This window comes from Cetorhinus maximus, chromosome 1, assembly GCF_964194155.1.
Source record: "Cetorhinus maximus chromosome 1, sCetMax3.hap1.1, whole genome shotgun sequence".
Lineage (NCBI taxonomy): Eukaryota > Metazoa > Chordata > Chondrichthyes > Lamniformes > Cetorhinidae > Cetorhinus > Cetorhinus maximus.
This window is the reverse complement of record NC_135879.1, coordinates 850080-869726: the sequence shown is the minus strand read 5'-3', so window position 1 is coordinate 869726 and position 19647 is coordinate 850080. Positions and strand designations below refer to the sequence as shown.

General features: G+C 50.5%; 1 protein-coding gene across 1 annotated transcript in view; it reads left to right on the top strand.

Moving 5' to 3' along the window:
* Nucleotides 1-16755: 16755 nt before the first annotated feature.
* cplx1 (complexin 1) overlaps nucleotides 16756-19647 on the top strand; it is a 214669-nt gene continuing 211777 nt past the window's right edge. Inside the window, exon 1 of the mRNA XM_078541551.1 lies at nucleotides 16756-16846. The gene's annotated coding sequence lies outside the window, so the exon portion shown is untranslated. The remainder of the gene's footprint in view (nucleotides 16847-19647) is intronic.

Below are 19647 nucleotides of genomic sequence, written 5' to 3'. Positions count from 1 at the left end.
GAAGAACTTTTTTATGCAGAGGGTAGTGGGTGTCTGGAATTCGCTGCCCAAGTTGGTGGTAGAGACAGAAACTTTAAACTCTTTTAAAAAGTACCTGGATCTGCACCTTAAGTGCTGTAAGCTGCAGGGCTATGGGCCGGATGCAGGAAGGTGGGATTAGAAAGGGCACCTGGGTGTCCTCGGGCTGGCATGGACAAGATGGGCTGAATGGCCTCCTTCTGTGCTGTAACTTTTCCATGGTTCTATGGTTAACACTGGTAGGATGGCGGCTGCCATGGGGACCTTGGTCCAGGACGTCACTCCTGCACTGCTGCACCGGCTCAACTCCATCACTGATGCCATAGTTGGCCCTCAACAGTGTGTTCATGAGAGGGGTGATGGGCAGCTCAATCTCACTCCTTCCGCTCATGGAGTCAGCCACGGGCTCTTGGGTGCCCATAAGGAGGAGGATCAGCAGGTGCAGGCTCCGGGAGTGACCGGCCCATCCGAATCATATCTTCCTGTGCCTCCGCAGATCCAGCTTCACAGGCCGAGGAGGGGCCACTGCCACACAGCAGAACTCCAAAAGCAGGCTGGGGCCCTCCAAGTCTTGGCCCTTCAGAGGACGCCCGCCAAACTCATCACAGACAGGGCGTCGCAGTCAGCAGGCTGCCTCCACCTCCGCTGTGGATGTCCGGGGAGCACCAAGACGTAGTGGCAGGGTTAGAGAAGTTAGGTAAAAGTAGTTGCACAGCCTGGGCACGGGTGTTGGTCACTTGTACATACTGTTCACTATTGTCAATAATCTCACTCTGCCTGTGGCTCCTTGTTCTGATGAGCAGTGTCTTGTCACTCAGATGTGAAATCTTTCTGCACAAGATAATAGGCAGGTGTCTCAGTCGAGAGCCTCTTCCCTGTGTCTGTGCAGCCTTCAGGCCAAAGTGATGGTCCAGCCTCACACTCCCTGGAAACATTACTGGTACCTGCACCTCAGCGGTGCTGGTTATTGCTGCCAGAATGTAGTGGGCAGGCACCACAGAGTTCTCTCATTCTCTGTGTGCTCTCAGCACCTTTAAGGTGGGGCTGGCCCCCATCACACCAGCATCTGTGACCAGTGATGCTGTGCACCAGCTCCTGAAGGGCTGAGGTGCTGAAGGCGGACACAGCATCAGATGCGACTGAAGTTTCATGGCTGCGTCTCTATGATATGACCCTGATCACAGAACGCAAGTGAGCTGCCCTCGGCCAGACAGGAGTCACACATTCTCAGAGGCTATGTGAAGATCTATGGAGTGTCCTCACCACATGCTGTCATCATCCTCCTGTGATCAAGCAACTATTAGGGCCTCCACTGCATCTCCATGACAGGAGCATTCTCACAGAGGGTATTGGTGCTGAGATAAGCTAGACCGGAGTCAAACGTTCACAACTGTGATGTGAGGATCTACGGGGACACCTCACTGCATGTTGTCATCATCCGCCACAAATCTGGCAGCTATGAGGTCCTCATGAGTGTGCCTGTCTTGTCTGGTCAGTGCGAGAGCCTCATCCCTGTCGTTGTCACCACCGAGGACCTGCTCACCCTCATCCCCATTGGCGTTCTCCTCATCGGAGGAGACCTCCAACTCCTCCATCTCCTCCTCAGCCAGCTCCTCTCCCCGTTGCAGCGCCAGGTTGTAAAAGATGCAGCAGAGGACAGCGATGTGTGACACCCTCTGTGGACTTTATTGCAGGGCTCCACCAGACCGGTCCAGACACCGGAACCACATCTTCAGCATCCCGATGGTCTGCTCCACCAAATTGTGAGCTGCAGCATGAGCCTAATTGTAGCGCCACTCTGCTGCAGTCTGAGGCCACCGCACGGGTGTCATCAGCCATGGCCTCTGCGGGTAGCCCTTGTCCCCAAGGAGCCAGCCCTGCAGCCTTTGTGGACCCTGGAAAGCTGCAGGGATCTGCGAGTGACTCAGGATGTAGGCATCGTGCACACTCCCTGGAAACCGTGCACATACCTGTAGGATACGTTTCTGGTGGTCGCAGACCAGCTGCACGTTCAGTGAGTGGAAGCCCTTGTGGTTGATGAAGTTCACTGAGTGTAGCGATGGAGACCTGAGCTCCAGATGAGTGCAGTCAATCTCACCCTGCACCTGTGGGAATCCCGAGATCAGGGCGAATCCAATGGCCCTTGTATCCTGGCTGTCCCGGTCCCAGGCGAAATGCACAAAGTTGTTGCCATAGAGAAGATGCATCCGTGACCTCATGGATATATTTGTGGGTGGCGGACTGTGAAATCCCACAGAGGTCACCTGTGGGTGGAGCCCTGAAAGGAGCCACTGGCATAGAAATTGAGCACCATGGTCACTTTCACAGCCGCTGGCAGTGCATATCCTCTATGTCCCCTTGGCGCCAAGTCCTGCAGTAAGTGGCAGATGTGAGTGACCAGGTCCCTAGACATATGCAGTCGTCAGCGACACTGGTTCTCAGTCATCTGCAGGAATGGCAGGCGGCGTCTATAGACCCTGGGTGTCACTAGGCGCCGACCAGCCGTGGCTCACTGTCACTCCTGGGCAATGTGTGCGGGAGCCCCTGCTGCCCCCTCTTCCTGAGGTTGCTGTTCCTGCCTTTGTGCGGCCAGGAGCCTCAGTCACTCTCTGCTCCATCATCTCTGCTCTCTGTAGGCCATCAGGCAGACAGCTAGCTCACCAGGATCCATGGTCCTGACGTGGTCCTCCTACAGCATGAAAGAGAGGGAGAGATGTGGTTATCATGGCTGTACTTAGCACTTTTCCTGGCCCTGTGTGACCACCCCTTAATGCTTCCCGGAGAGTGCTGGTCACCCCTCGGATGGCCAGAGATGAGTGCACTACATGGCTGCCCTGTCAACCTGCAACATGGGGGACCCTGGTCCAAACCAGGATGCTGAGATTGGAAGGGGCTGTGAGCACCTCCAGCAGTGACTGCTACCTGGCCAGTGTTGGCGAGGAGATTGTACAACGTGTGCAGTCCAACTGCTCTGCAGTCCAGTAAAGTGGTGGCGGACTCTAAAGGTCTGAGCTGGGGGGTGGGTGTGAGGGAGCGGGTGAGTGGGGGTGGAGGGGTTAAGGTATGGAGCGCTTGGTGCCCTTTGGTGCCTCTGCGTTGCTTGCATGGGCGAGCAGGCTAGGAGCCTGACCCCAGTCATATCACTGTGACTGTCCCTGATCTGTCTCAGTTGCAGAGGTATGGTCAGTTTATACAGGTGTCCCTAATGTGTGACCACTCCCCTCGCTTACCCTGACCCCCCACCTCGATTGCCTGTGCGTGAGATGCAGCGCCAGGTAAGTACTTGACCCCGCCCCCTTCCCTCAGCAGTCACCTCAGAGGCTGACCAGCACTCGCCCCCAGACACCCCCTTCCCTTCAGCAGTCACCTCAGAGGCTGGCCGGCACTTGCCCCCGGACACCATGCTCCCCCCCCACCTCAGCAGTCGCCCCTGGGGCCAGGCATCAGTTGCCCCAGCTCCCCACGCCCCTGAGGCCTGTAAACAATGGGTGAGCTGTGGAGAACGCTGCTGCACACTCACCTCAGTTCCCCCAGAGTGAAGGCTGCCGTGTGCCGTTGTGAAACACGTTGGCGTGCTTACCTGCTGACATGGACGGACAATACGGCCGGGTTCCAGAAGCCTAGTGGGATGGCCTTTTAATTATATGCTAATGTATTACAATTAGCTCCCTGCTGACCAATGGCGGGAAACGCGGCCTGCTTTTGGCGGGCTGAGGGGACAATTGTGAGCTGCCTTCACGTTGTGAGGCAGGTTGTGCCATATTTTCCACGCACACCACCTATCACACCCGCTGCCAGCCGGCTCTGAAAATTCCACCCGTTGTTCTCAGAAACTGTCCCAAATACATTTGTCCTCCAGACTCCCTTTGTCAATTTGACTCATCCAACCTACAGGAAGATTAAACTCTCCCATGAATTTTTTATTCTTTGATGGGATGCGGACATTGCTGGCAAGGTCAGCATTTGTTACCCATCCCTAATTGCCCTTGAGTGACTTACAAGGCCCTTTCAGAATGCAGTTCATAGTTAACCACCTTGCTGTGGATCTGAAGTCACATGTAGGCCAGACCAGATAAGGATGACAGATTTCCCTTCCCTCAGTGAGCTGGATGGATCTTTAACAACAATTGATGATAGTTTTATGGTCACCGTTACTGAAACTAGTTTTCAATTCCAGACTTTTATTAATTGAATTTAAATTCCACCAGCTGCCATGGTGGGATTTAAACCCATGACCCCAGAGTATTAACTTGGGTCTCAGGATTACTAGTCCAGTGACATGATCACTACGCCACCATCTCCCATACTGTTCCAGTAGAGTTGCAGTTCTGGCATCTACCTGGCTGCTGTGACTTCTTTTTCAAGGAACCTTATTCAACATGACAAAGAAACACATGTGGGCTGAATCCAGTGCTTTTCACAAGCCCCCATTGTTTCTTGATTTATACCCTGCCCTCCAGTGTGACTACTATCCCGGGTTTATAAACTACTCCCGCTAACTCGTTCCTCTGCTACTTCTTATCCCCACCCAAACTAATCCTACATTTTGATCCTCCAAACCAAATTGAACTGTGCATTCTGTTTAATCTCTGGTGCTGGGTTGGGTTCTCTACATTTCTATGTTCCCCAGAGAAAGTTTTGTTTAATTGTCATCTTCGTGACTGAGTGATGTTTGTTCCATTGTTCAATCTAATCCATACAGCAGACTTAGTTCACATCTTCACAGTGAATTGAATTCAATCAAAATGTCCACGACTTCTTCTCACTCTTGAATTTCACACATTGCTGAAAATGTATTTCTAGGAACATCAGGAACAGGAATAGGTCATTCAGTCATTCAGACCTGTTCCACCATTCAGCTAGATTATGGCTGATCTTGTACCTCAATTCAATTTACCCACTTTTGCCCCAAATCTCTTGATACCCTTACCCAATAAAAAATTATTGATCTTAGTCTTGAAAATTTTAATCAATCCCCACCATCCACAGCCTTTTGGGAGAGGGATTTCTAGATTTTCACTACCCTTTGTTTGAAAAAGGAGTGATGCTGCTTTAAAATTTCTGAAATGTTGAAAATTGTTCAATGGGCCATTTGGGATTATATTGGGTTAGTGAGATGTCCTCCACTCTGGGTCCTAGGCTTAAATCAAACTAAACTTTTCTGCCAAATGTCAAACTTTGCATGAATCGTTTTAACTCAGTCATTAGTGAGTAATATTCCACACAATGATCCTGCCTCCCATTCATCATTACTTGGCGGTAGCAGACAGAGTTCCCTCATTTGTGGAAAATGGGAAAACTTACACTGGAGTTCTTCTATGGAGTGGAGTTAAGACATGTTATGAGCAGGGTGTTAAAATAATTAAGGATGAGTGGAAGGAGGCCTGGGACAGAAAGACTTGCATTTATAAAGTGCTCTTCACTATTTCAGGACACCCTGCAGTGCTTCACAGCCAATGAAATACTTTTAGAAGTGTAGTCACTGTTACAATGTTGGAAACCTGGCAACCAAATTGTGCACAGCAAGGTCCAACAAACAGCATTGTGATAATGATTGGTTTCAGAGATGTGAATTTTTGAAGATAAATATTGTCCTATTCCCTGAGGCAAACAACTCCACTTTTCTTCAAAATGGTGGCCACCTGAGCTTCCATTTAAAGTCTCATTGGAATGACCACACCTCTGGCAGTGCAGCACTTCCGTGAGAGTATCAGCATAGATTACGTGTTCAAGTCCCTGAAGTGGGACTTGATCCCACAGCCTTCTGACTCAGCCAATTAAGAGAGCAAACTTTAGATTAAAGCTAAGGGTATTGGTATAAAGTCTACTTACACAAAAGTTAACTTTTGGCATGTTAACTAAAATGCACAACTGCTAATATATACAATAAAGAAGAAAATGAAGCACAAAGAGTTGTAAACTAATGTGAGGGTTAAAATGAGCACTTATCAATATTACAGAGTTGTCTTGATTAAATTCAAGCTTTGAGTCATGGTGTGTAACCCAATAATATTGTAATAATGTTCATTATTCTGTTTCTGTGCAATCTGAAACCATGGACAACAGACGTCACCCATTTCTGATCGATATAACAGTCTGACATAGAATGTTAATGTTCTGTGAGAGGACAAAGAAGTTTATTCTGATTATGAATTCCAAAGCAATGAAACAGGAAAAGGTAGGCTTGTATTTATGAGACAAAATGCAGTTGGCGTTCTAGTTTGTTGAGCGCACACCTTTAGCGCCATGTGAAAGATGTGCATATATTATTAATTCAGCTTCTATTCTTTTCTTAGTCCTTAGTGAATCTACAATAGCAGATTTACAATGAAGATTGCTGGGATTAGGGGAGCTAAATATATGTGTATTTTCAAACACAGTGACCTTTTATTTTTGCCAGAGTCCCCTAAAGTAACAGCTGGAGATATTTTACCAAATATACTCTGTCCTCACACACACTCCTGACTGCAGCCTCCCCCTCTCCCCCCACCACGTATACTCAATAGAAATGCACAAATTGTGTCAGCAATTTGCTTGCAGAATGATAATCAATGTTTCAATGTATGATTGATGCCTTGTTGTTATATGATCACATAATTGTTAATTGTGTGTGAATTAACTCATTTTAAATATTTATAGACCAATCATAGTGATATTTTATTGTAAAACTTTTCACATTTACAACCCAGAGGCTTGGTGAGTACTGTACAGAATATTATTATTCTTTGGGGTGTATTTCACTGAGCTGAACCCCTAACCAGTTAAATAGTAACCCAGCTCCTACTGAAACAGATAGAAGCTGAAATATTGATGGCTGAAGGTATATAAATGATTTATCTATGGATTCCTCCTGTGCACAGGCTATTATACTGTGCTACACAATTATCTACTTGATTGCTGCAATTTATTTTTCAAGGAACCTTATTCAACATTGCAAAGAAACATGTGGACTGTTATGGCACAGCAGTTGGAAAAGCTGAGTTACTTAAAAATCCCAGAGGGAAACAACTGTCATAACCTATAATTTTATTTTGTATGTTTGAGATGCAGCTCTGAATTCAGGATTCAGACCACCAGCTCTCGGGAGGTTTTATATCAAAATACATGAGACATTTATTAATTTATACAAGTTAAATATATACACACGGCTACAAACTACTACTATCATAACTTTTAACAAATTCCCAAACTAATCCCCATTAAGGCAACAGCAGCCCATAGACTTAACCAGACATCAGGCAAAGCATTTTCACCGTACAAATTCAAAATGAGGTTCCTTTCACTTTGGTTCCTTTGCAATGGTCGGCTTACAGGCTTTGATCTTACATTGCCTCTGCTCTGCACACACAAAACTGCTATCAGTTATACCCAGCACATCTCATTGAATGTAAATTCTCATTGTATCACCAGCCCCTTTGAACTCCACCTCCTCCTTTCACAGTACCAATTTTATTAGTCATATAAACATTGCTTGGTCTCTGCTAGCTATGTGCCAGATTTCACTCCCCTTCTTGAATGCTCTATTCATCAAAATGCAAATGAACTCTACCTCTCTTACATCTCAAAATTAGTACACATCCAAGCACCCAGACTAGCTAGCTTTAATCCAATTAAGGCACACCCACAGACTAACCCTCTATTTAAAAAAATAATTTCCAATAATGTTATATACATTAATAGCTTCATGACAGACTGAACCCAGTGCTTTTTTCTTCTGGCCTTGTCAGTCTGGAATTCTCAACTGATTTGCTTGGAAAAATACACCAGGCATAATGCAGAGTTTAATCCTGGGAGAATTTTTGTTATTTGGATTTAAAGCAGTGCAGATTCTATCCACTGTCAAAGACAATGTACCAAACCAGAAACCCAGTCACTGTTAAAGCTTGTTCCTTAACCTTTCATCAAATACTCAACTCTGAACTCGGCCATGAACCCTACTCCGAATGGAGAGGGTAAGGTGTGGGGTAGCGGGCCATAAGCCTGAGTGCAGACAATGTCATTGTGTTTGTAGCAAAGTAGGTGTTCTGGATTTACACAGGACTACAGCACATGTAGGATTCAGGAAGGTAACTGGTATCATTGAATCAACTACCCCAGTCCCAAATTACAGTAACAAACCCCTCACCAATTACCCATATCCCACCATTACCCTAATTTCCCCATTCCCCTATTACCCTAATAGCCCCACATCTCCCATTATCCTAATATCACCTTACTCTCCCATTGCCCTAATACCCCAACAACCATTACCCTAATAAACTGCCCCATTGCTCTAATATCCTCCAGTCTCCCCCATTACTGTAATACCCCCACACTCCCCATTACCCTAATATCCCAGATTCCCATTTCCCTAATACCCCCAACGCCCACCCATTGCCCTAACATCCTCCACTCTCCCCCAATACTGTAATACTCCCTGCGCTCCCCAGTACCCTAATACCCCAGACTCCCCATCAGCTCCACACTCCTCTATTAACCTAATAACCTCCACACTCTCCCATTTCCCTAATACCCTCACACTCCCCTTGAGAGCTGAGCTGGGAGGATAGAAGAACATGAGAAAGAGCGAGAGTGAGAGTGGAGCAGGGAGGATAAAAGAGCAAGAGAAAGAGTGAGAGTGGAGCAGGGAGGATGAAAGAGCGTGAGAAAGTGAGACAACAAGAGTGGAGCTGTGAGAATAAAAGAGTGTAAGAAAGAGCGAGAGTGGAACTGGGAGAATAAAAGACTGCATGAAAGAGAGTGAGAGTGGAGCAGGAAGGATAAAAGAGCTCGAAAAAGAGTGAGACTGTGAGCAGAGCTGGGAGAGTAAAAGAATGCAAGAAAGAACGAGAGTGGGAGTGGAGCCTGGAGGATGAAAGAATGCGAGAAAGAGAGAGAGAGAAGAGCAGGGAGGATGAAAGAGCGTGAGAAAGAGCGAGAGTGAAACCGGAGCCGGGAGGATAAAAGAGTGCGAGAAAGAGAGAGAGTGAGAGCGGAGCAGGGTGGATAAAAGAGTTAGCTGCTGCTGCTGCTGCTGCTGCTGCTGTTGCCGCTGGTGTGGATCTCAGTGGACCAACCAGATTTGAAGAAAATATAGTGTGGCATCATAAGGAACTACGCAAGTGACTGGTTGGTGGGTATTTTACTTATTGTACTTGTTTTGCTTATTTGTCTTTTAATACTGGTACAATTTATTGGTGACTGCTAGGTTGTCTTTGTGATAAGATTAATTTGGATTAAGTAGTGTTTAAAGTATAAGAAGTAAAGTAAGACCCCTGGTATATATTTAATATTCTTTAAGGGTAAGTCAAGGCAGGGCAGCTGGGCCAAGTGAGAGAAACAAAGATAGAAATGAAAGACAGAAAAGTAGAAAGCAAAAGTGGAAGGAAAAGGAAACAAGGGCTGGCAGCAAATAGGGCCATAGTACAAAAAAGGATGCGTAAAAATGTTAAAACAACAAATGTGAAGGCACTGTATCTGAATGCACGGAGCACTCACCATAAGGTATACGAATTAACAGCGCAAATAGATGTAAACGGATACGATATGATTGCGATTATGGAGACATGGCTGCAGGGTGACCAAGACTTGAACTGAATGTCCAAGTGTATTCGATATTTAGGACGGCCGGGCAAAAAGGAAAAGGTGGTGACGTGGTGTTGTTAGTTAAGGATGAAATCAGTGCAGTAGTGAGAAAGGATATTGACTCAGAAAATCAAGATGTAAAATAGCCTAGTGGTGCTAAGAAGCAACAAAGGGCAGAAAACATTAGTGGGAGTTGTCTATAGGCCTCCAAACAGTAATGGTAAGGTAGGGGATGGTGTTAAACAGGAAATTAGAGATGCATTTAACATGGGTGCCACAGTAATCACGGGTGACTTTAATCTGCGTAGAAAGTGGGTAAATCAAATTAGCAATAACACTGTGGTGAATGAATTCCTGGAGTGTGTATGAGTTTTTTTAGACCAGAATGTCAAGAAACCAACCAGGGAACAGGCTATCCTAGATTTGGTTTTGTGCAATGAGAAGGGGTTAATTAATAATCTTGTTATGTGGGGTCCTTTAGGGAACAGTGATCATAACATGATAGAATTGTTCATTAGGATGGAAATTGAAGTAGTCCGATCTGAACTAGGGTCCTAAATCTTAACAAAGGAAACTGTGAAGGTATGAGGCATGAGTTGGCTAAGATAGATTGGGGAACTTCATTAAAAGGCACAATGGTGGATAGGCAATGGCTAATATTTAAGAACCCAATGTATGCATTACAACAGTTAAACATTCCATTCTGGTGCAAAAACACAACAGGAAAAGTGGCTCAACCATGGCTAACAAAATAAATTAAGGGATAGCATTAGATCCAAAGAGGAGTCATATAAAGTTGCTAGAAAAAGTAGCAAACCTGAGGATTGGGAGCAGTTTAGAATTCAGCGAAGGAGGACCAAGAGATTGATTAAGAGGGGAAAAATAGAGAAAAAGGGGTAATATATTGGCATTGATTAAGAATTGGTTAATAAATGGATCTTTTTCAGAATGGCAGGCGGTGACTAGTGGGGTACCGCAAGGCTCAGTGTTTCAGCCTCAGCTATTCAGAATATATATCAATGATTTAGATGAGGGAACCAAATGTAATGTTTGCAAGTTTGCTGATGACACAAAACTAGGTGGGAATGTGAGTGGTGAGGAGGATGTTAAGAGGCTTCAAGGCGATTTAGACAAATTGAGTGAGTGGGCAAATACATGGCAGATGCAGTAAATCATGGATAAGTGCGAAGTTATCCACTTCGGTAGGAAAAACAGAATGGTAGAGTACTATTTAAATGGCGATAGATTGGGAAATGTGGATGTACAAAGGGATCTGGGTGTCCTTGTACACCAGTCACTGAAAGCAAGCATGCAGGTGCAGCAAGCAGTTAAGAAGACAAATGGTATGTTGGCCTTCATTGCGAGAGGACTTGAGCACAGGAGCAAGGATGTCTTACTGTAGCTGTACAGGGCCTTGGTGAGACCACACCTGGAGTATTGTGTGCAGTTTTGGTCTCCTTACCTAAGAAGGGGATATACTTGCCAAAGAGGGAGTGCAGCGAAGGTTCACCAGACTGATTCCTGGGATGGCAGGATTGTTTTTTGAGGAGAGATTGGGTTGTCTAGGCCGGTATTCACTGGAGTTTAGAAGAATAAGAGGGGATCTCATTGAAACATATAAAATTTTAACAGGGATGGGCAGACTGGATGCAGGGAGGATGTTTTCTCTGGCAGGGGGGTCTAGAACGAGGGGTCACAGTCTCAGGATATGGGGTAGAGCATTTAGGACTGAGATGAGGAGAAACTTCTTCACTCAGAGGATGGTGAACCTATGGAATTCTCTACCACAGAAGCTATGGAGGCCGGGTCACTGAGTATATTTAAGAAGGAAATAGATAGATTTCTGGACTCTAAAGATGTCAAGGGGTATGGGGAGAGAGTGGGAGTATGGTGTTGGGGGAGAGAGCGGGAGTATGGCATTGGGGGAGAGAGCAGGAGTATGGCATTGGGGAGAGAGCGGGAGTATGGCATTGGGGGAGAGAGCGGGAGTATGGCGTTGGGGGAGAGAGCGGGAGTATGGTGTTGGTGGAGAGTGGGAGTATGGTGTTGGGGGGGAGAACGGGAGTATGGTGTTGGGGGGGAGAGCGGGAGTATGGTGTTGGGGGAGAGAGCGGGAGTATGGTGTTGGGGGAGAGCGGGAGTATGGTGTTGGGGAGAGAGCGGGAGTATGGTGTTGGGAGGGAGAGTGGGAGTATGGTGTTGGGGGAGAGAGCAGGAGTATGGTGTTGGTGGAGAGTGGGAGTATGGTGTTGGGGAGGAGAGCGGGAGTATGGTGTTGGCGGGGAGAGCGGGAGTATGGTGTTGGGGAGAGAGCGGGAGTATGGTGTTGGGGGGAGAGTGGGAGTATGGTGTTGGGGGGAGAGCGGGAGTATGGTGTTGGGGGAGAGAGCGGGAGTATGGTTTTGGGAGGGAGAGTGGGAGTATGGTGTTGGGGGAGAGAGCGGGAGTATGGTGTTGGGGGAGAGAGCGGGAGAATAGTGTTGGGGAGAGAGCGGGAGTATGGTGTTGGGGGGGAGAGTGGGAGTATGGTGTTGGGGGGAGAGCGGGAGTATGGTGTTGGGGAGAGAGCGGGAGTATGGTGTTGGGGGAGAGAGCGGGAGTATGGTTTTGGGGAGAGAGCGGGAGTATGGTGTTGGGGAGAGTGGGAGTATAGTGTTGGGGGGGAGAGCGGGAGTATAGTGTTGGGGGGGAGAGCGGGAGTATGGTGTTGGGGGGGAGAGTGGGAGTATAGTGTTGGGGGGAGAGCGGGAGTATGGTGTTGGGGAGAGAGCGGGAGTATGGTGTTGGGGGGGAGAGTGGGAGTATGGTGTTGGGGGGAGAGCGGGAGTATGGTGTTGGGGAGAGAACGGGAGTATGGTGTTGGCGGGGAGAGCGGGAGTATGGTGTTGGGGAGAGAGCGGGAGTATGGTGTTGGGGGGGAGAGTGGGAGTATGGTGTTGGGGAGAGAACGGGAGTATGGTGTTGGGGGGGAGAGCGGGAGTATGGTGTTGGGGGGGAGAGTGGGAGTATGGTGTTGGGGGGAGAGCGGGAGTATGGTGTTGGGGAGAGAACGGGAGTATGGTGTTGGGGAGAGAGCGGGAGTATAGTGTTGGGGAGAGAGCGGGAGTATGGTGTTGGGGGAGAGAGCGGGAGTATGGTGTTGGGGGAGAGAGCGGGAGTATGGTGTTGGGGAGAGAGCGGGAGTATGGTGTTGGGGGAGAGTGGGAGTATGGTGTTGGGGAGAGAGCAGGAGTATGGTGTTGGGGGAGAGAGCGGGAGTATGGTGTTGGGGAGAGAGCGGGAGTATGGTGTTGGGGGAGAGTGGGAGTATGGTGTTGGGGAGAGAGCGGGAGTATGGTGTTGGGGGGGAGAGCAGGAGTATGGTGTTGGGGAGAGAACGGGAGTATGGTGTTGGGGGGGAGAGCGGGAGTATAGTGTTGGGGGGGAGAGCGGGAGTATGGTGTTGTGGGGGAGAGCGGGAGTATAGTGTTGGGGGGGAGAGCGGGAGTATGGTGTTGTGGGGGAGAGCGGGAGTATGGTGTTGGGGGGGAGAGCGGGAGTATGGTGTTGGGGGGGAGAGCGGGAGTATGGTGTTGTGGGGGAGAGTGGGAGTATGGTGTTGGGGGGAGAGCGGGAGTATAGTGTTGGGGGAGAGAGCGGGAGTATAGTGTTGGTGGAGAGCGGGAGTATAGTGTTGGGGGAGAGAGCGGGAGTATGGTTTTGGGGAGAGAGCGGGAGTATGGTGTTGGGGGAGAGAGCGGGAGTATAGTGTTGGGGGGGAGAGCGGGAGTATGGTGTTGGGGGAGAGAGCGGGAGTATAGTGTTGGGGGAGAGAGCGGGAGTATAGTGTTGGGGGAGAGAGCGGGAGTATGGTGTTGGGGGAGAGAGCGGGAGTATGGTGTTGGGGGAGAGAGCGGGAGTATGGTGTTGGGGAGAGAGCGGGAGTATAGTGTTGGGGGAGAGAGCGGGAGTATGGTGTTGGGGGAGAGAGCGGGAGTATGGTGTTGGGGGGGAGAGCGGGAGTATGGTGTTGGGGGAGAGAGCGGGAGTATGGTGTTGGGGGGGAGAGCGGGAGTATGGTGTTGTGGGGGAGAGAGCGGGAGTATGGTGTTGTGGGGGAGAGTGGGAGTATGGTGTTGGGGGGGAGAGCGGGAGTATGGTGTTGTGGGGGAGAGCGGGAGTATGGTGTTGTGGGGGAGAGTGGGAGTATGGTGTTGAGATAGAGGATCAGCCATGATCATATTGAATGGCGGAGCAGGCTCGAGGGGCCGAATGGCCACCTCCTGCTCCTATTTTGTTCTGTTTCTGTTACCCTAATTCCACCCCCACACTCCCCCATTACATTAATACCCCCTGTGCACTCTGCTGTTACACCGACCTAGCGCTATACTCCGCTCCTGCAGACAGTGTGTTAATGCAGAGTGTTTATCATTAATCCTCTGTTCTCATTTCTTACTCTGCACTGCCGCATATTGATACTTATTATTATCCATACGATTCGGATTGTTCCGAATCCGATTGGTTTCAGTGGCTCCGGATGAGGTACACGGGCCGCCCTGCCGGCTAACCGTGAACCCCGGCTCTGTGACTGTCCCCCCAGCCCAGTGTCCCACCCCCCCCCTCCACCAGCCCAGTGTCCCCCCCCCCTCCAGCCCAGTGTCCCCCCAGCCCAGTGTCCCTTCCCTGCCCAGTGTCCACCCCCTGCCCAGTGCCCCCCCCCCAGCCCAGTGTCCCCCCAGCCCAGTGTCCCCCCCCCTGCCCAGTGTCCCCCCCCCTGCCCAGTGTCCCCCCCTGCCCAGTGTCCCCCCCAGCCCAGTATCCCCCCCTGCCCAGTGTCCCCCCCCTGCCCAGTGTCCACCCCCTGCCCAGTGCCCCCCCCAGCCCAGTGTCCCCCCCTGCCCAGTGTCCCCCCCCAGCCCAGTATCCCCCCCCTGCCCAGTGTCCCCCCCCTGCCCAGTGTCCACCCCCTGCCCAGTGCCCCCCCCAGCCCAGTGTCCCCCCCCCTGCCCAGTGTCCCCCCCAGCCCAGTGTCTCCCCCCCCCCCCAGCCCAGTGTCCTCCCCCAGCCCAGTGTCCCCCCCCAGCCCAGTGTCCCCCCCCTGCCCAGTGTCCCCCCCCCAGCCCAGTGTCTCCCCCCCCCTGCCCAGTGTCCCCCCCCTGCCCAGTGCCCCCCCCTGCCCAGTGTCCCCCCCAAGCGCAGTGTCCCCCCCCAGCCCAGTGTCCCCCCCCAGCCCAGTGTCCCCCCCCTGCCCAGTGCCCCCCCCCTGCCCAGTGTCCCCCTCCCCCAGCCCAGTGTCCCCCCCAGCCCAGTGTCCCCCCCCTGCCCAGTGCCCCCCCCCCTGCCCAGTGTCTCTCCCCCCCCAGCCCAGTGTCCCCCCCTGCCCAGTGCCCCCCCCCTGCCCAGTGTCTCTCCCCCCCCAGCCCAGTGTCCCCCCCTGCCCAGTGTCTCTCCCCCCCCAGCCCAGTGCCCCCCCCCTGCCCAGTGTCTCTCCCCCCCCAGCCCAGTGTCCCCCCCTGCCCAGTGCCCCCCCCCTGCCCAGTGTCTCTCCCCCCCCAGCCCAGTGTCCCCCCCTGCCCAGTGTCTCTCCCCCCCCAGCCCAGTGTCCCCCCCTGCCCAGTGTCCCCCCCCAGCGCAGTGTCCCCCCCCTGCCCAGTGTCCCCCCCCTGCCCAGTGTCCCCCCCCGTGCCTGTCAGGGTGAGCAGAGCCTGTAGCCGGCTTTCTCAGGTGCAGCCTGTGTCCCTCTGCTTCCTCCTCATTCTGACTCTGTGCCTCCGCCCCAATCTGCAATTCTCTCCAAGGTCAGAGGAGTCAGTGAGGCTGGATCCTCCCGCCTGCCTCGCCCCCTCAGCACCACACTCAGCATCTCCTCCTGGCCACAGCGCCAGGCCGCCCTCCCCTTCCCCAACCCTGCAGCACATTCCCCTTCACTCCTTCACACATTTTAAACGGGAAAGACTTGCTGCGCCGTTTATAGGGACCGCGCTGTCCCCCACCCCCCCCCCGCCTTTTTTAAGCTGCCCGCCCAGAAGCAGAGCCGCGCATTTTGCAGCTTTGATATTTTTCAGTGCTTGAGTTTTGCCCCATGTTTATTGAGGAATGTGCTGAATTGGAGCCGACCCAAGGCCGAGCACAGAACCGCAGTGGCCGTGTCAGTGATCCAGTCTCACGTCCCTCACGGCCCTTGGGGCTTTTTATACCCATTGACTCCCAAACTGCATTGAAATCAGCCCAAAGCCAAGAGCACACGGTGTGTTTGACAGGGTTTCTAACCAGGGGGTTGAATGTGAAGATCCAGTTTGTAAATGAATGGGGGCGGTGGTTTGGAAGATCGATGTCACCGTCATAAAGTTGGAGCTGTTTTCATTAATTGTCCCTTTATGTCTAAAAGGCAATGTTGGAGCCCCCGTGTTGAAATTCACAGCGTGTTTCTAGCTGAGAATGTGCCCGTGCATCTCCAATAACCCTATCCACTGGACACGTCCTAAACCCCCCCAATTGCCTCCCCACAGCTCTTCCCAATTCCTTACACTTTACACTTCTCTTTCCAGTTATTCCCCGCAGGATTTGCCATTTCCATTGGCTGTTGACAGCCAGTTCTTGCGGTGAGCATCCGATTCCCGCCGCGCCTTTAACTTGTTCCAGAGCGGGGCTCCTGGATCCGGCTTCTCGGCCCCACTGCCCTCAGTCCCGACCAGCTCCCGGGTCCCACACTCAGCGCTCTGTCCACAAGCTGCGCTTCTCTCATCTCATCGCACTCATTACTTTCCGAGTGTGTTTGATACAATAATCAGAGCAAGATCTGTGTTCAAAGAGCAGAATGCACGGTACAGAATGTGTGAATATTGCCTGGTGTGTGGAGGCTGGTCTCTTGTGCAATATCTGAACAATTGTGAATCAGAAAAAGTTCACAACTTGTCATTCTCTCAAGCATCTGTGAAAGTGCCTGGTCTCTTAATAAGATATCTGGATGTTTAATGGACTGAGAGGCAGACCCTGGGAGCAGATGGGGTGGCGGAGAAAGCTGCCTTCTGTATTCACAGCAAGCAGTAATTTATGTTGAGTGGGGGAGATGAGTTTGCTGAGTACGGACATGTGTATGTGCGGATTGGCGCAGGGGGGAGGGAGGGAGGGAGGGAGGGGAGCTATTTTTAGAGTGAGAGTGCAGAGCAGAGATGTGTTAGTGCTGCCGAGCCCGGGGACGTGCTGGAGACGGAGCAGGAGCCGGAGTGGGAGCTGTTCTTTTCAGCACTGACTCACTCAGCGTTTATTCCAGCAGCAAAACTGGGTAAGGAACTCACTCATATCTCATCATCCGCATTCCTAGCGCAGGTACAGCAATATCGCTCCAGTAAAGAGCTGCAGATTGTGTTCCATTGTGTTTGTGGTTTTATTTTAATTAGACCATAATTAAAGAAAGTATCGGCAGCCAGCGGTTAGAGTGATGGGGGGAGTTTCTGAATAAAGTGTTGTTAGGACATTGTGCGATCTGGTTGTGTAGGTTTATGAGTCCCAAACCAGTGCAGGAACTTGTATCGATGTTCTTAGTACTGAGAGCCTTTAGTACACCAATACTGTCCAGCCAGCTGCTCAGCATGGGCTACGCTTACCAACAAGCCCCCTTCATACACCGTCACTTTTTACCTGTAGTATTGCCGGCCTTTTGGAAACAACCCCGATTAACGGGAACCGTGTACAGATTCTTATGTGGAAATGGCTTTAATATAAAAACATGAAACAGGCAGTTCCCGTTTGGCACAATAGGGATAGAAGAGTGGGAGCAGGGACCTCCTGCAAGGATTGTGAATTGAAAGAGTTGTTCGCTGTGTCAGCAGGAAATCCAGAGCCAAGGCGAATGGCTCGTGTTTTGATCTCTCTAAACTGACCAAGAAGCAGCGCAGACTTAGAACCCGCGCTTTTTAATGGGACCCACTGCGACCTTGAGTTTTATTGAAAGTCAGCACCGTTATTCATTCCCCCCCGAGTCCTGTAAATGCTCCTGCAAAGGGCGTAGAGTCAAATGATCAGCTACAAGCAACACTACTGTACTCACAACAGGGGCGCTTATTGGAGGATGCATTCCGTGTGCCCTTGCAGTCACATTGATCGGGAACTCGTAACCCGAAATTACTAGATACTAAATCACTTCTTCGCAGGCTGCCTTCATAACAGAAATACATCTAGATATGTTCCCTGTAGATAGTTAATCCACATTTTTGTGTTTAAACCCATGTGGTATCCCAGTACACGAATGGCACGGAGTGGGCTACTTCGGGTAACCCCTGCAATCATCCGAATCCCGCAAATGGCAAATTAGCAAACGCGATAGAAATGTTCTACAGAAGGAGAACAAGTAAACAGCGATTTTAACTGAATACTGCAGATGGGTGAAAGGGAAGAGGGCAGACACGGTGCTGCCTGAACTGCGAGGAAGCAAGGATGCGGAGTAAGGCGCAGGGAATGAAAGGTAGAGTCGCAACTCTTAAAAACTCAGCAAAGAAAACTGGCAGCATGCGGAAAACGCCCCAGTCCTCCTCTCATTCCCAGCACCCCCGGTGAAATGATATTGTAGGAGGAATACACAAAAACGCAGAGGCGGAGATAATGATAGGCAGCAGTAAGTGGATCATCTGATGGGAGAATCAGTTAATATACAACAGAGTGACCACAATACTATCCCACTTTCACACACCACACAACACTCAGGGTAAGTCCCCAATACTGCAAAAGCGACCGAGTGTCCTCTCACTCTCACACTCCAGGGAGAGAGAATCCTCTCTCATTCTCACACTCCAGGGAGAGAGAATCCTCTCTCACTATCACACTCCAGGGAGCGAGAATCTTCTCTCACTCTCACACTCCAGGGAGAGAGAATCCTCTCTCACTCTCACACTTCAGGGAGAGAGAATCCTCTCTCACTATCACACTCCAGGGAGCGAGAATCTTCTCTCACTCTCACACTCCAGGGAGAGAGAATCCTCTCTCACTCTCACACTTCAGGGAGAGAGAATCCTCTCTCACTATCACACTCCAGGGAGAGAGAATCTTCTCTCACTCACACTCCAGGGAGAGAGCATCCTCTCTCACTCTCACACTCCAGGGAGAGAGCATCCTCTCTCATTCTCACACACTCCAGGGAGAGAGAATCCTCTCTCACTCTCACACTCCAGGGAGAGAGCATCCTCTCTCATTCTCACACACTCCAGGGAGAGAGAATCCTCTCTCACACACACACCAGGGAGAGAGAATCCTCTCTCACTCTCACACTCCAGGGAGCGAGAATCCTCTCTCACACACACTCCAGGGAGAGAGAATCCTCTCTCACACTCACTCCAGGGAGAGAGAATCCTCTCTCACACTCACTCCAGGGAGAGAGAATCCTCTCTCACTCACACTCCAGGGAGAGAGAATCCTCTCTCACACACTCCAGGGAGAGAGAATCCTCTCTCACACTCACTCCAGGGAGAGAGAATCCTCTCTCACTCACACTCCAGGGAGAGAGAATCCTCTCTCACACTCACTCCAGGGAGAGAGAATCTTCTCTCACTCACACTCCAGGGAGAGAGAATCTTCTCTCACTCACACTCCAGGGAGAGAGCATCCTCTCTCACTCACACTCCAGGGAGAGAGAATCCTCTCTCATTCTCACACTCCAGGGAGAGAGAATCCTCTCTCACTCTCACACTCCAGGGAGAGAGAATCCTCTCTCATTCTCACACTCTCCAGGGAGAGAGAATCCTGTCTCACTCACACTCCAGGGAGAGAGAATCCTCTCTCATTCACACTCCAGGGAGAGAGAGTCTTCTCTCACACACACACTCCAGGGAGAGAGAATCCTCTCTCATTCTCACACTCCAGGGAGCGAGAATCCTCTCTCATTCTCACACTCTCCAGGGAGAGAGAATCCTGTCTCACTCACACTCCAGGGAGATAGAATCCTCTCTCACTCACACTCCAGGGAGAGAGAATCCTCTCTCACTCTCACACTTCAGGGAGAGAGAATCTTCTCTCACTCTCACACTCCAGGGAGCGAGAATCCTCTCTCATTCTCACACACTCCAGGGAGAGAGAATCCTCTCTCACTCTCAC